Raw genomic sequence first — 14,546 nt, forward strand, 5'->3', positions numbered from 1 at the left:
CTACCACTTCTCCTACTGTATTTATTTATTCATTTATTTTTGCTCCTTTGCACCCCATTATTTATATTTCTACTTTGCACTTTCTTCCACTACAAATCACATTGTATATAGACCTATTTTTTTCTACTGTATTATTGACTGTATGTTTGTTTTACTCCATGTGTAACTCTGTGTTGTTGTATGTTGTCGAACTGCTTTGCTTTATCTTGGCCAGGTCGCAATTGTAAATGAGAACTTGTTCTCAACTTGCCTACCTGGTTAAATAAAGGTGAAAAATAAAAAAATGGTGAGTCAAACAATTCATTTTTGACCTAGATAGTTTGTGTGTATGTATTGATATGTAGGCTGCGAGTGCCTTTAAAAAAACAAAACAATGTTTATGTAGTTCTGTCCTTGAGCTGTTGTCTATTGATGTTCTGTATTATGTCATGTTTCATGTTTTATGTGGACCCCAGGAAGATTAGCTGATGCTTTTGCAACAGGAAAAACAATAATGTGTGGATGTTTTGGAGTCAGATAACTCTGAGGAGGACACTGGGAAAAAATATACACTGCTCGAAAAAATAAAGGGAACACTTAAACAACACAATGTAACTCCAAGTCAATCACACTTCTGTGAAATCAAACTGTCCACTTAGGAAGCAACACTGATTGACAATAAATTTCACATGCTGTTGTGCAAATGGAATAGACAACAGGTGGAAATTATAGGCAATTAGCAAGACACCCCCAATAAAGGAGTGGTTCTGCAGGTGGGGACCACAGACCACTTCTCAGTTCCTATGCTTCCTGGCTGATGTTTTGGTCACTTTTGAATGCTGGCGGTGCTTTTACTCTAGTGGTAGCATGAGACGGAGTCTACAACCCACACAAGTGGCTCAGATAGTGCAGCTCATCCAGGATGGCACATCAATGCGAGCTGTGGCAAGAAGGTTTGCTGTGTCTGTCAGCGTAGTGTCCAGAGCATGGAGGCGCTACCAGGAGACAGGCCAGTACATCAGGAGACGTGGAGGAGGCCGTAGGAGGGCAACAACCCAGCAGCAGGACCGCTACCTCCGCCTTTGTGCAAGGAGGAGCAGAAGGAGCACTGCCAGAGCCCTGGAAAATGATCTCCAGCAGGCCAAAAATGTGCATGTGTCTGCTCAAACGGTCAGAAACAGACTCCATGAGCGTGGTATGAGGGCCCGACGTCCACAGGTGGGGGTTGTGCTTACAGCTCAACACCGTGCAGGACGTTTGGCATTTGCCAGAGAACACCAAGATTGGCAAATTTGCCACTGGCACCCTGTGCTCTTCACAGATGAAAGCAGGTTCACACTGAGCACGTGACAGACGTGACAGAGTCTGGAGACGCCGTGGAGAACGTTCTGCTTCCTGCAACATCCTCCAGCATGACCGGTTTGGCGGTGGGTCAGTCATGGTGTGGAGTGGCATTTCTTTGGGGGGCCGCACAGCCCTCCATGTGCTCGCCAGAGGTAGCCTGACTGCCATTAGGTACCGAGATGAGGTCCTCAGACCCCTTGTGAGACCATATGCTGGTGCGGTTGGCCCTGGGTTCCTCCTAATGCAAGATAATGCTAGACCTCATGTGGCTGGAGTGTGTCAGCAGTTCCTGCAAGAGGAAGGCATTGATGCTATGGACTGGCCCGCCCGTTCCCCAGACCTGAATCCAATTGAGCACATCTGGGACATCATGTCTCGCTCCATCCACCAATGCCACGTTGCACCACAGACTGTCCAGGAGTTGGCGGATGCTTTAGTCCAGGTCTGGGAGGAGATCCCTCAGGAGACCATCTGCCACCTCATCAGGAGCATGCCCAGGCGTTGTAGGGAGGTCATACAGGCACGTGGAGGCCACACACACTACTGAGCCTCACTTTGAATTGTTTTAAAGACATTACATCAAAGTTGGATCAGCCTATAGTGTGGTTTTCCACTTTAATTTTGAGTGTGACTCCAAATCCAGACCTCCATGGGTTGATAAATTGGATTTCCATTGATTATTTTTGTGTGATTTTGTTGTCAGCACATTCAACTATGTAAAGAAAAAAGTATTTAATAAGATTATTTCATTCATTCAGATCTAGGATGTGTTATTTTAGTGTTCCCTTTATTTTTTTGAGCAGTGTATATATATATATATCAAAAGTATGAAATAACACATGTGGAATAACCATGTAGTTACCAAAAAAAGTGTTAAACAAATCAAAATATATTTTAGATTTTAGATTCTCCAAAGTAGCCACCCTTTGCCTTGATGACATCATTGCACACTCTTGGCATTCTCTCAACCAGCTTCATGAGGAATGCTTTTCCAACAGTCTTGACGGAGTTCCCAAATATGCTGAGCTCTTGTTGATTGCTTTTCCTTCACTCTGCGGTACAACTCATCCCAAACCATCTCAACTGGGTTGAGGTCGGGTGATTGTGGAGGCCAGGTCATCTGATGCAGCACTCCATCACTATCCTTGGTCAAATAACCCTTACACAGCCTGGAGGTGTGTTTTGGGTCATTGTCCTGTTGAAAAACAAATGATAGTGACACTAAGCGCAAACCAGTTGGGATGGCGTATCGCTGCAGAATGCTGTGGTAGCCATGCTTATTAAGTGAGCCTTGAATTCTAAATAAATCACAGACCGTCTCACCAGCAAAGCACTCCCACACCATCACACCTCCTCCTCCATGCTTCACTGTGGGAACCACACATGCAGAGATCATCATTCACCTACTCTGCGTCTCACAAAGACACGGCAGTTGGAATCAAAAATCTCAAATTTGGACTCATCAGACCAAAGGCCATATTTCCACCGGTGTAATGTCTATTGCTCATGTTTCTTGGCCTAAGCAAGTCTCTTCTTCTTATTGGTGTCCTTTAGTAGTGGTTTCTTTGCAACAATTCGACCATGAAGGCCTGATTCACGCGGTCTCCTCTGAACAGTTGATGTTGTGATGTGTCTGTTTCTTGAACTCTGTGAAGCATTTATTTGGGCTGCAATCTGAGGTGCAGTTAACGCTAATGAACTTATCCTCTGCAACAGAGGTAACTCTGGGTCCTCCTTTCCTGTGGCGGTCGTCATGAGAGCCAGTTTCATTATATCGCTTGATGGGTTTTGCGACTGCACTTGAGGAAACTTTCAAAGTTTTTGACATTTTCCGGATTGACTCATCTTCATGTTTTAAAGTAATGATGGACTGTCATTTATCTTTGCTTTTTGAGCTGTTCTTGCCATAATATGGACTTGGTATTTTACCAAATAGGGATATCTTCTGTATACAACCCCTACCTTGTCACAACACAACTGACTGGCTCAAACACATTAAGAAGGAAAGAAATTCCACAAATTTACTTTTAACAAGGCACACCTGTTGATTGAAATACAGTCCGGGTGACTACCTCATGAAGCTGGTTGAGAGAATGCCAAGAGTGTGCAAAGCTGTCATCAAGGCAAAGGGTGGCTACTTTGAAGAATCTAAAATCTCAAATATATTTTGATTTGTTTAAACACGTTTTTGGTTACTACATGATTCCATATGTGTTATGTCATAGTTTTGTTGTCTTCACTGTTATTCTACAATGTAGAAAATAGTAAAAAATAAAGAAAAACCCTTGAATGAGTAGGTGTGCCCAAACTTTTGACTGGTACTGTATACTTTTTTTATAACCCAAAACAAAAGGGAACTTTAGAGGTTGGAAGGGCAAAGGGGCATGTGCACTGCATTGGTAGAGCCCTATCTGTGTAACGTGCCTGCTTTGCACATTTCTTTTGCGCTATTAAATGTTGCTTATCATCTTCTTTGCATGAGAGACCTGCAAAACCTACTGCATGTGTTGTCCCTGGTTCTAGGCAGGGTGTTTCCTACAGGCGGTGGTCCAATACCAGCGTATTGTGTCGTGGCTCGAGATGGAGTTTGGTGTAGGGAAGGAACAGCAGCAGACGATCCAGGACTTCCTACTGGTCGCCCAGCTCAACCTGGCAATGTGCTACCTGAGGCTGAGAGAGTATGCACTGGTTGTGGAGAACTGCAACAAGGTACAATCTCAATGCATACCTGGCTGCACGCATGGGACCCCCACACACATATACACGTATTCCATATTCTGAAGCCGAACAGAGCATGCAGCTAGCGCCTGTGCATGGAATAGCATACAGTTGTGTGTGTCTTTAACTCTTTGCTCTGAGTCAGTGGGGTTGTATACCTATGTACATTTATATATATATATATATATATTTACAAAAATATGTGGACACTACTTGAAATTAGTGGATACAGCTATTTCAGCCACACCCGTTGCTGACAGGTATATAAAATCGAGCACACAGCCATGCAGTCTCCATAGACAAACATTGGCAGTAGAATGGCCATACTGAAATGCTCAGTGACTTTCAACATGGCACAATCATAGGATGCCACTTTTCCAAGAAGTCAGTTTGTAAAATGTATTCCTTGCTAGAGCTTTCCCGGTCATCTGTAAGTGCTGTTATTGTGAAGTGGAAACGTCTAGGAGCAACAACGGCTCAGCCGCGAAGTGGTAGGCCACATAAGCTCACAGAACAGGACTGCCGAGTGCTGTAGCGCATAGTGTGTAAAAAGTATCTGTACTCGGTTGCTACACTCGCTCCCGAGTTCCAAACTGCCTCTGGATGCAACTTCAGCAAAATAACTGTTAGTCAGGAGCTTCATAAAATGGGTTTCCATGGCTGAGCAGCCGCACACAAGCCTACGATCACCATGCATACTGTCAAGCGTCGGCTGGAGTGGCGTAAAGCTCACCGCCATTGGACTCTGGGGTAGTGGAATGCGTTCTCTGGATTGACAGACGAATCTGGGTTTAGCGGATGCCAGGAGAATGCTACCTGCCCCAATTCATAGTGCCAACTAAAGTTTGGTGGAGGAAGAATAATGGTCTGGGGCTGTTTTTCATGGTTCGGGCTAGACCCCTTAGTTCCAGTGAAGTGAAATCTTAACGCTACAGCATACAATGACATTCTTGATGATTCTGTGCTTACAACTTTGTGGCAACAGTTTGGGGAAGGCCCATTCATGTTTCAGCATGACAATGCCCCCGTGCACAAAGCGAGGTCCATACATAAATGGTTTGTCAAGATCGGCGTGGAAGAACTTGACTGGCCTGCACAGAGCCTTGACCTCAACCCCATCGAAGACCTTTGGGTTGAATTGGAACACCGACTGCGAGCCAGGCCTAATTGTCCAACATCAGTGCCCGACCTCACTAATGTTCTAGTGGCTGAATGGTAGCAAGTGGAAAGCCTTCCCAGAATAGTGGAGGCTGTTGTTGCAAGCAGCAAAGGGGGGACCAGCTCCATATTAATGTCCATAATTCTTGAATGAGACGTTCGAGGAGAAGGTGTCCACATACTTTTGTTCATGTAGTGTATGTATTAATCTGTTTAGCAAGCATTCAAAAAATAATCACACAATTTCAACCATTCTGTTATTATTTTTTTAACAGCTTTATAAACTAATAATTACATTTTTAAAACTATTTATAAAGCCCTTTATAAATCCCTGTAGGTATACCTTAATGTAAAATGTTACCAATGTAGTTGTGTGTCTGCGTGTATTTCGCAGGTGATAGAATTGGATGGGAAGAATGAGAAGGCTCTGTACCGGCGTGGGGAGGCTCGTCTCTTCCGTAACGAGTTCAGCCTGGCCATGTCTGACTTTAAACTGGTGCTGCAGGTCAACCCCTCCAACCGGGCGGCACACGGTCAAGTCTCTATCTGTCAACGCAAAATCCGGGAACACCATGAAAGGGACAAGAAGATCTATGCCAACATGTTCCAGAAGTTTGCTGAACATGACGTCAAGGTCTGTAACAACATCTTTCACAGTCTGGATGGTCTGCATCCCAAACTGCAACTTATTCCCTATATAGTGCACTACTTTTGAACAGAGCGCAATCGTTCCTCGTCAAAAGTAGTGCACTATATTGGGAATAGGGAACCATTTGGGACGCAATATGGATGTGTAATCAGTTTTACAATCTGACCTTGTTCACTGTTTGAGTAATTTGATACATGTGATATGAGATGTTTATCTATTTCAATAATCTGTGCTGTGCTGCTGACTGACTGTGGTCCATCGTTCATGGTTTAGAGCACTGGTTCTCAACTGTGTTTTTAGCTGCATCCCAGGTTTTTTTTACTATCTTATTGTTGTTTTGTATGACAAGGGAACACATTTCCCACATCTTGCATTATTAATTATTCCATATTGATCATGTTCTTCATGACAAATGTTGGCAAGCTTACTGGTTTGAGACCTCACAATTAACGAAATCCAATAGCGCTGCTATTGAAATCTCTGTGATTCAAGAAAAATAGGATAGATCAAATGATAGGTCCATTATCATTTCTACACTTTCAATCTGGTTTTATTCCTTTAAGTTCAGACTGGAGTATTTATTTCATTGGGAAAGAATCCATATTTTTTAAAGATTTCTTTGACAATTAAAAGTTATCGTTTTTTACTCAGACATGCTAATACGGGTTGTGACCCACCAGTAGAGAATCGCTGGTTTAGAGTTTCACGTTTAGTGGTAGTAGGCTGACATCTAGTGGTAGTACTGAATAGCTACTTTATTTGAACTTTTGTTCTCCGTTTATAATATATGCCATTTTGCAGACACATTTATCGAAAGGACTCATGCCCAAGCGTATGGGTGGTTGTCTGAATCAAACCCACTATCCTGCCATTGTAAGAGCCATGCTCTTACAAACTGAGCTACAGAGGAACACTCATTACCACTCGATGCTTACTTTTTACTCCATAATCTATTATAATAAATATTATACTTATTAATATTGCAAAACAAAATGTATAAAAAGTGATTTATTTTTGCACAATGGAAGAAATCTAAACATTTAAAAGTCCCTCTCCTTTGTATTTGTGTGCTCAACAGGCAGGGAAGGGGAAGAGGAGGAGGGGGGAGGACAGTGGAGCGATGAACGAGAACCATCAAGTGGCCATTAAGAGACGCCGCAGGAGTCAGGACCACGGCCAGGACTGTTCTTGATGCTCCAGAGGAGGCCAGGGGGGCAGGTCTCCCCTCGCTACGCACACAGAGGCAGGGACCAGACGGGGCCGGACCACACCCCTCCACCCTGACCTCATCATCCCCTACCTACCCCCCACCATATGTGCTGTCCCCTGCACGACAGACAGGGGGCGCGAGAGAGGGGAAGGCTGCAGGCCAAACAGCATTTCTTCTTTCAGTCCATAACATGGAATCCAGTCCAGGTCTAGTCCTGAACCTCTTGCATTGCACAATGCCTCCAAATGCACACCTCAACTTAACTCAAACCCACAGTCTGCATTCTGATGTTGATAATCAAATATAATTTTGCCATTGCATTTTCTCGTTTTGCACAATACAGATGAACAACATGTATCATTCTATTTTGGTAGCTTCAATCTACTGGTTGAGTTGGCTGGGGTTGCCTTGCACCTTGTGCTTAGTCACAATTGTAATCCTCAATATACATCATTTGGCAATGTGGAAGTGGTGTGACACTGTGCCACTATAACAGACAAAACAGCTGGCGTCATCATCACTTAATTGTCATAACACCCACAGTCCCAGAAGACTGCTTATGTTAAGACAATGAGTCATACAGTATATTTGCAGTGGGTGAAGAACCCCCCCCACTCTTTACTCTTGAACATGGAGAATAAACAAGTACAGACTCATCCCAGATAGACCCTTGCATGCTACAGATGCTACATACTGTTCTGTGTGTGCTACTCTCTTTAACTGCCCAAATCAATGCAAGTCCAATAATGAAGCTTTAAGTCTCAGCTTTCCAAGCAGCTGTCCAGTCCTCTCTGACTTCAACCTTGCATTCTCTCCTGGACAATTTTTTTTTTCACAGTACACTGTTTGAATTTAAATTATGTGACTGATAATAACTAGGGCAGATTTTTATTTAACCTTTATTTTGACAGGGAGTCATGCTGGGACCAAGGTCTCCCCGTAATTACAAAAAAGGCTCTAGTCTCGTAGTTCTCTTCCTCCTCAGTCCTGGAACGGGTGACTGTACTGTCTGACTCGTCTTATTTCCTTTTAACAAAAGAGTGTTAAATTATGGACAAGGATGCACCTCGATCTCAGCTAAGATTGTAAAATCACCGATGTTGTCTTTTTATGAACAATAACACTCAATGACGCCTTGGATAAAATCTGGGCTTTCATTTTTTTTTCATTCGTTTTTTTGCGTTCATTGGACATCTGCCCTTGGTTGTCTTAATGATTTTATAATTGTTAAACAAAATATGGGAGGCTTATGCTCTCAATATAAAAAGAAGCCATTGACTCCTTGTGTGTGTGTATGCTTTTTTATTTTTATTGAAACGTATCTGTTTAATTTAAAATGTATCTCTGTACCCAACACTATTTATTGGAGGGTATTTACCTTAACCCACAGTAATGCCACAAGGTTAGGATTTAAGTGTAGTGTTGCCAGGACTAGATATCACAGCATATAAACATTATCAAGAGTTTATGCTAATAACGTCCATAATATTTGTTCACCAATGCTCTGGATACAAATGACCTGCTTCTATTCATACTGACCCAACTATGAATGTTATTGGACTACACTGAGCATTAGACATAAGAGTCTTACAGTGTTATAATACTATATGCATCACATACTGTACAGCATCCGTTGTAAGTGTTATAAACATGACACAGATGGTATTGAATTTTTTTATTTTTATTTAACCATTATTTAACTAGGCAAGTCAGTTAAGAACAAATTCTTCTTTACAATGACGGCCTACCCCGGACAACGCTGGGCCAATTGTGCGCCGCCCTATGGGACTCCCAATCACGGCTGGATGTGATACAGCCTTGAATCTATGTATCAACAAATTAATAAAGGGATACTTTGGGATTTTGGGAATTTTTGGCCCTTTATCTACTTCCCTAGCGCAATTGATAATTAGCATTAGTCAGTGCACTAACACTAGTTAGCACTGGCTTGCGAAACTAGCTCTAACTTCATACTGGTCACAGAGAGATACAAATGGTATCCATGAGTTCATGACTCTGGGTAACTAGATCAAGGGCCTCACTGCCAAAATCCCAAAGTATCCCTTTAAATAATCACTCTATCTCTGGTAAATGTGCAAATGCAGGCATCAGAGATTACATTTTTAGTTTACATTGGCCTGCCCAACCCCAACTGGACTTTTAATGATGCATATTCTTTATCTACCACGGGACATTAGTGAAACAAGTGACTGGATCTCCATGGTGATTTTCAGTCAGAGGATCATGATGATGTCCTATGTGTAAACATAAAATAGACCTCCTGCATTTAAACACTTGAAAAGGAACAAAGGAAACCCCAGTCATAAAGCCCCAATATCAAATTGCTGTAAACGTAACTTGAAATAGTTATTTCGTACCCTCATTTCAACAAATGCTGTATGAGTTAAGTAATATCATGATTTTAAACAATAAAACATTAAAAACGATATTACTATATTACTTGAGGTGTCAAACAAGGGGAGGTGTCAAACAAGGGGAAGTAGTAGTTGCACTCTTATAATCAGGCAATACGTCTCAGCTCTCTTCTCTTCTTGCCTGAAATATCATATACAGAAAGGGGGCATTGACATTTGACACATGAATGCAGTAGGAAATAGTATAAAGTACAACTTCTCACTCATAACAGGCACACTCTCACTGAAAGTCTCTAACAGAGTGATCTCATTTTCCCGCATAGGCATGTTGTACAACCTGATAACTGGCACACTTTAAATACGACATTCTGTCTTACCTTACACACAACAACAAACTTGCCAATTTCATATTTGAATTGGGTCACACTTTATTTGGATAGTCCATCTGTAGATGCTCTACAGATAGAATGACCATCTGTCGATAAGCAATTGCTTGCTACGGTTAGGTATAGAATAAGAGTAAAGTTTAAGTTTAGGCTTAGAGCTAGGTTTAGTATAAGGGTTAAGTTCAGTGTTAGGAAAGTAAGGGTTAGGGTTAGTTGAAATGTTGCTGATGGTCTATAGAGCATCTACAGATGAACTATCCAAATAAAGTGTCACCTTGAAATGCAAGGAGCACACAATATCAGACTTATTCTGTTGTTCATTATTTACTGTAATGCAATAGCGTAAGGGGACAATGAGGGAACCTTTCAAATACTTGTTTATGGTAAGGTGACTTTGGCATCATGTCTTGTCAGTCTCTCTATGGAATGGCTACTCTTTCAAATGTCTAATCAATATTAAGAAAGGTAGGACATAATGAACCCGTTTTCCAGACACAGATTGAGCCTAACATAGCACTAAAAGGCATTTTCAATGGAGATTCTGGGAAACCGGACATAATATGTTATGTGAACTCATAAGTTACCATTCAACTTTTTAGCTTGGAACACTTGAAACCCTTAATGACCTCGTCTTTAAACTCAGTGGTTAGAACCAGAGCCTTTTACAAGTCTGTCTAACATCTCTGTTAGAACTAATATTACAAAGTGTAGAATAAAAGAAGGGAAGCGCTGCTAGTGTACATAATAGTAGGTCTTTGTAGATCGAAGGCGCTCTTTGGTAAAAGGGGTAGATTGGTCATCAAAAAGCAAGGAGGACTATGGCACTCTTCATGTAATTCAAATGCCTTTATTTGTATGGCATGTTCAGTGGAACAAAGATTTAAAAACTGACTCCTTTTCAAGGGTATAACTACTTTGTATTTTCTAATAGTTCTAACCTTAATATGCATTTTGATAACATATCTATTTCACTTTTGAATGTATATGATTGTTTACTAGGTGTTGTCCAATTTCTATTAACTAAACCACTTCCTCTTCAATCAGGGTGATTGGAACATGGTTTGTGCAAAAGTACACATTGTATCTTTGTACTCCCTGACGAAGGCCATGCTGCTTAAAACGTGTCCGTTGAAAAACTTTGTTCCATTGAACATGCCATACAAATAAAGGCATTTAATTATACGAAGAGTGCCTTGGTCATCCTTGCTTTTTGATAGTATTACAATTTGCTGAAGCACACCAGATGGTAGCCTGACACAAGGTTATGTGGAGTGACACAACCAATCACTGCACCATAATGTCAAATACTAGTGGAATACGTCATAAGCAGCTGGGGATTTGTGTAAAATGATCATGAGAAAAACAATCATATGCCCACATCTTGAAACACTTATCACCCTAACCTGCTATATTGACGGTAGTTATGGTATCTATGAACAACAACAACAAAAAACACCAACTGTCATCAGAGGGATAGTAGAGCTAGAGCTCCCACCTCCTTGGTCAGCAATCATCAGATCCTTTTGTACACTGTAATACAACCCATAATACTTCATTAAAGGATGAATATAGATCTTGTACAAACAACTGTCTAAAGCTTCATGTATTCATTTTCATATCAGGCTAAATTCACCTCAGACACAAATTCAGGTGCCGGTGTGCTCTGTGTTGGTATAGTTACTGGTAACTGCTGTTATTTACTGGTCTTTTCAGTAACTAATAGAAGGGCATTATTCCTGCATCATTTTTCAGCTCGGCTATAGAACACAGTCTTGTCTATACCCTCTGGAAAAAACGTATTGAAAGTCCCTGGAATGAGAGGATGTGTCTGTTCAATTACCTCAGAATAGGAGTGCTGATCTAGGATCAGTTTCAGATGACTCGTACGACTGAATATTGCAAGATATTTCTGTAGCTAATTACACTTAATTTACAGTAGTAAAAAAAAAAGAAACAATGGGTGAAAAATGTACATATAAACCATGGCACTAGGTTTAATGAATGTATTGACATTGGCAAGAAATATCTCAGTACTGAGTGTTTCTACTCTATTCGTAAGCCTGTGTGTCCAAGTACACTGATGATTCAATATTATACACGTCAGGAACAGCACATAGTGAAATCACTGCAACCCTAAACAAAGAGTTGTGGTCAGTTTTGGAATGAGTGGCTTGTAATAAACTGGTCCTAAGCATATCTAAAGCGTATAACATTGTATTATGTACAAATCATTCCCTAAGTTCTAGACCTCAGCTGAATCTGGTAATGAATGATGTGGATGTTGAGTAAATTGAGAAGACTAAACTTCTTGGTGTAAATTGTCATGGATGTTCAAGGCATAGATTAAATTGTTGTAAAGATGGGGAGAGATCTGTCTGTGATAAAGAGATGCTCAGCACAGCTCTGAGGCATAATAATATGTACTGATGTGTGGGTAATTGTCAGTAATATGTGTAACTGTCAAGTAGGAAATTTTTTTGGTTCTATTATTTTAATTTGAAATTTGTGTTGTTTAGTCCTTGAGCTGTTCTTGTCTATTGATGTTCTGTATTATGTCATGTTTTATGTGGACCTCAGGAAGTGTAGATGCTGCTTCAGCAACAGCTAATGGGGATCCAAATAAAATACAAATTATTACTATACACTCAGTTGCCAGTTCATGAAGTGCTTTGAGAGGCTAGTCAAGTATCATATCACCTCCACCTTACCTGTCACCCGAGACCCACTTCAATTGGCTTACGTCCCCAATAGGTCCACAAACGATGCAATCGCCATAACACTGCCCTATCCCATCTGGACAAGAGGAATACCTATGTAAGAATAATGTTCATTGAATATAGCTCAGTATTCAACACCATAGTACCCTACAAGCTCATCAGGTCCTGGGTCTCAACCCTGCCCTGTGCAATTGGGTCCTGGACTTCCTGACGGGCCACCCTCAGGTGGTGAAGGTAGGTAACAACATCTCCACTTCGCTGATCGTCAACACTGGGGACGCAAATGGTGCATGCTCAGCCCCCTCCAGTAATCCCTGTACACCCATGACTGCGTGGCCATGCATGCCTCCAACTCAATCATCAAGTTTGCAGATGACACAACAGTAGTAGCCTTGATTACCAACAATGATGAGACAGCCTACAGGGAGGAGGTGAGGGCACTCGGAGTGTGGTGTCAGCAAAACAACCTCTCAACGTCAACAAAACCAAGGAGATGATTGTGGACTTCAGGAAACAGCAGAGGGAGCACCCCCCTATCCACATCGACGGGACAGTAGTGAAGAAGGTGGAAAGTTTTAAGTTCCTCGGCGTACACATCACGTACAAACTGAAATGGTCCACCCACACAAACAGTGTGGTGAACAAGGCGGCAGGTAGCCTAGTGGTTAGAGCATTGGACTAGTAACCAAAAGGTTGCAAGATCGAATCCCCGAGCTGACAAGGTAAAAATCTGTCATTCTGCCCCTGAGCAAGGCAGTTAACCCACTGAATTTGTTCTTAACTGACTTGCCTAGTTAAGGAGGCTGAAGACCTCTACAGATGCACAATTGAGAACATCCTGTCGGGCTGTATCACCGCCTGGTACGGCAACTGCGCTGCCACAACCGCAAGGCTCTCCAGAGGGTGGTGCGGTCTGCACAACGCATCACCGGGGGCAAACTACCTGCCCTCCAGGACACCTACAGCACCTGATGTCACAGAAAGGCCAAAAAGATCTTCAAGGACAACAACCACCCGAGCCACTGCCTGTTCACCCTGCTACCATCCAGAAGGCGAGGTCAGTACAGGTGCATCAAAGCTGGGACAGAGAGACTGAAAAACAGCTTCTATCTCAAGGCCATCAGACTGTTAAACAGCCATCACTAACACAGAGAGGCTGCTGCCTACATACAGACTTGAAATCACTGGCCACTTTAATAAATGTATCACTTGTCACTTTAATAATGTTAACATATCTTGCATTACTCATCTCATATGTATATACTGTACTTTATACCATCTATTACATCTTGCCTATGCCTCTCTATCATTGATCATCCATATATTTATATGTATATATTCTTATTCCATTCCTTACTTAGATTTGTGTGTATTAGGTAGTTGTTGTGGAATTGTTAGATTACATGTTAGATATTGCTGCACTGTCGGAACTAGAAGCACAAGCATTTCGCTACACTCGCAATAACATCCGCTAACCATGTGTATGTGACCAATAAAATTTGATTTGATTAGGTTCACCACCCCGTTCATGAAAATGGTTAGCTCCTACAGACAGTGAGTCACGTGGCCTGCTATATAAAACAGGCAGACAGGCATGAGGCATTCAGTTACTGTTCGATCAAACGTTAGAATGGGCAAAACTAGTGACCTAAGCGACTTTGAGTGTGGTATGATCGTCGGGGTACTGAAGCGCGTTGGTTCCAGTACCTCAGAAAGGTCTGCCCTCTTGGGTTTTTCACACACGACTGTGTATAGGGTTTACCGAGAATGGTGCGACAAACAAAACACATCCAGTCAGTGGCAGTCCTGTGGGCGAAAACAGCTCGTTGATGAGAGAGGTCGAAGGAGAATGGCAAGAATTGTGCAAGCTAACAGGTGGGCCACAAACAGGCAAATAACGGCGCAGTACAACAGTGGTGTGCAGAATGGCATCTCAGAATACACAAAACATCGGTCCTTGTCATGAATGCATGGATTGCAGCAGACGACCACACAGGGTTCCACTCCTGT

General features: G+C 42.0%; 1 protein-coding gene across 1 annotated transcript in view; it reads left to right on the forward strand.

Annotated features, from left to right (window-relative positions):
* Nucleotides 1-14,546, forward strand: part of fkbp5 (FKBP prolyl isomerase 5) — a gene marked incomplete at its 3' end in the record, with an annotated part of 45,637 nt that overhangs the window by 30,407 nt on the left and 684 nt on the right.

Source organism: Salmo salar, chromosome ssa22 (genome assembly GCF_905237065.1).
Source record: "Salmo salar chromosome ssa22, Ssal_v3.1, whole genome shotgun sequence".
NCBI classification, from domain to species: domain Eukaryota; kingdom Metazoa; phylum Chordata; class Actinopteri; order Salmoniformes; family Salmonidae; genus Salmo; species Salmo salar.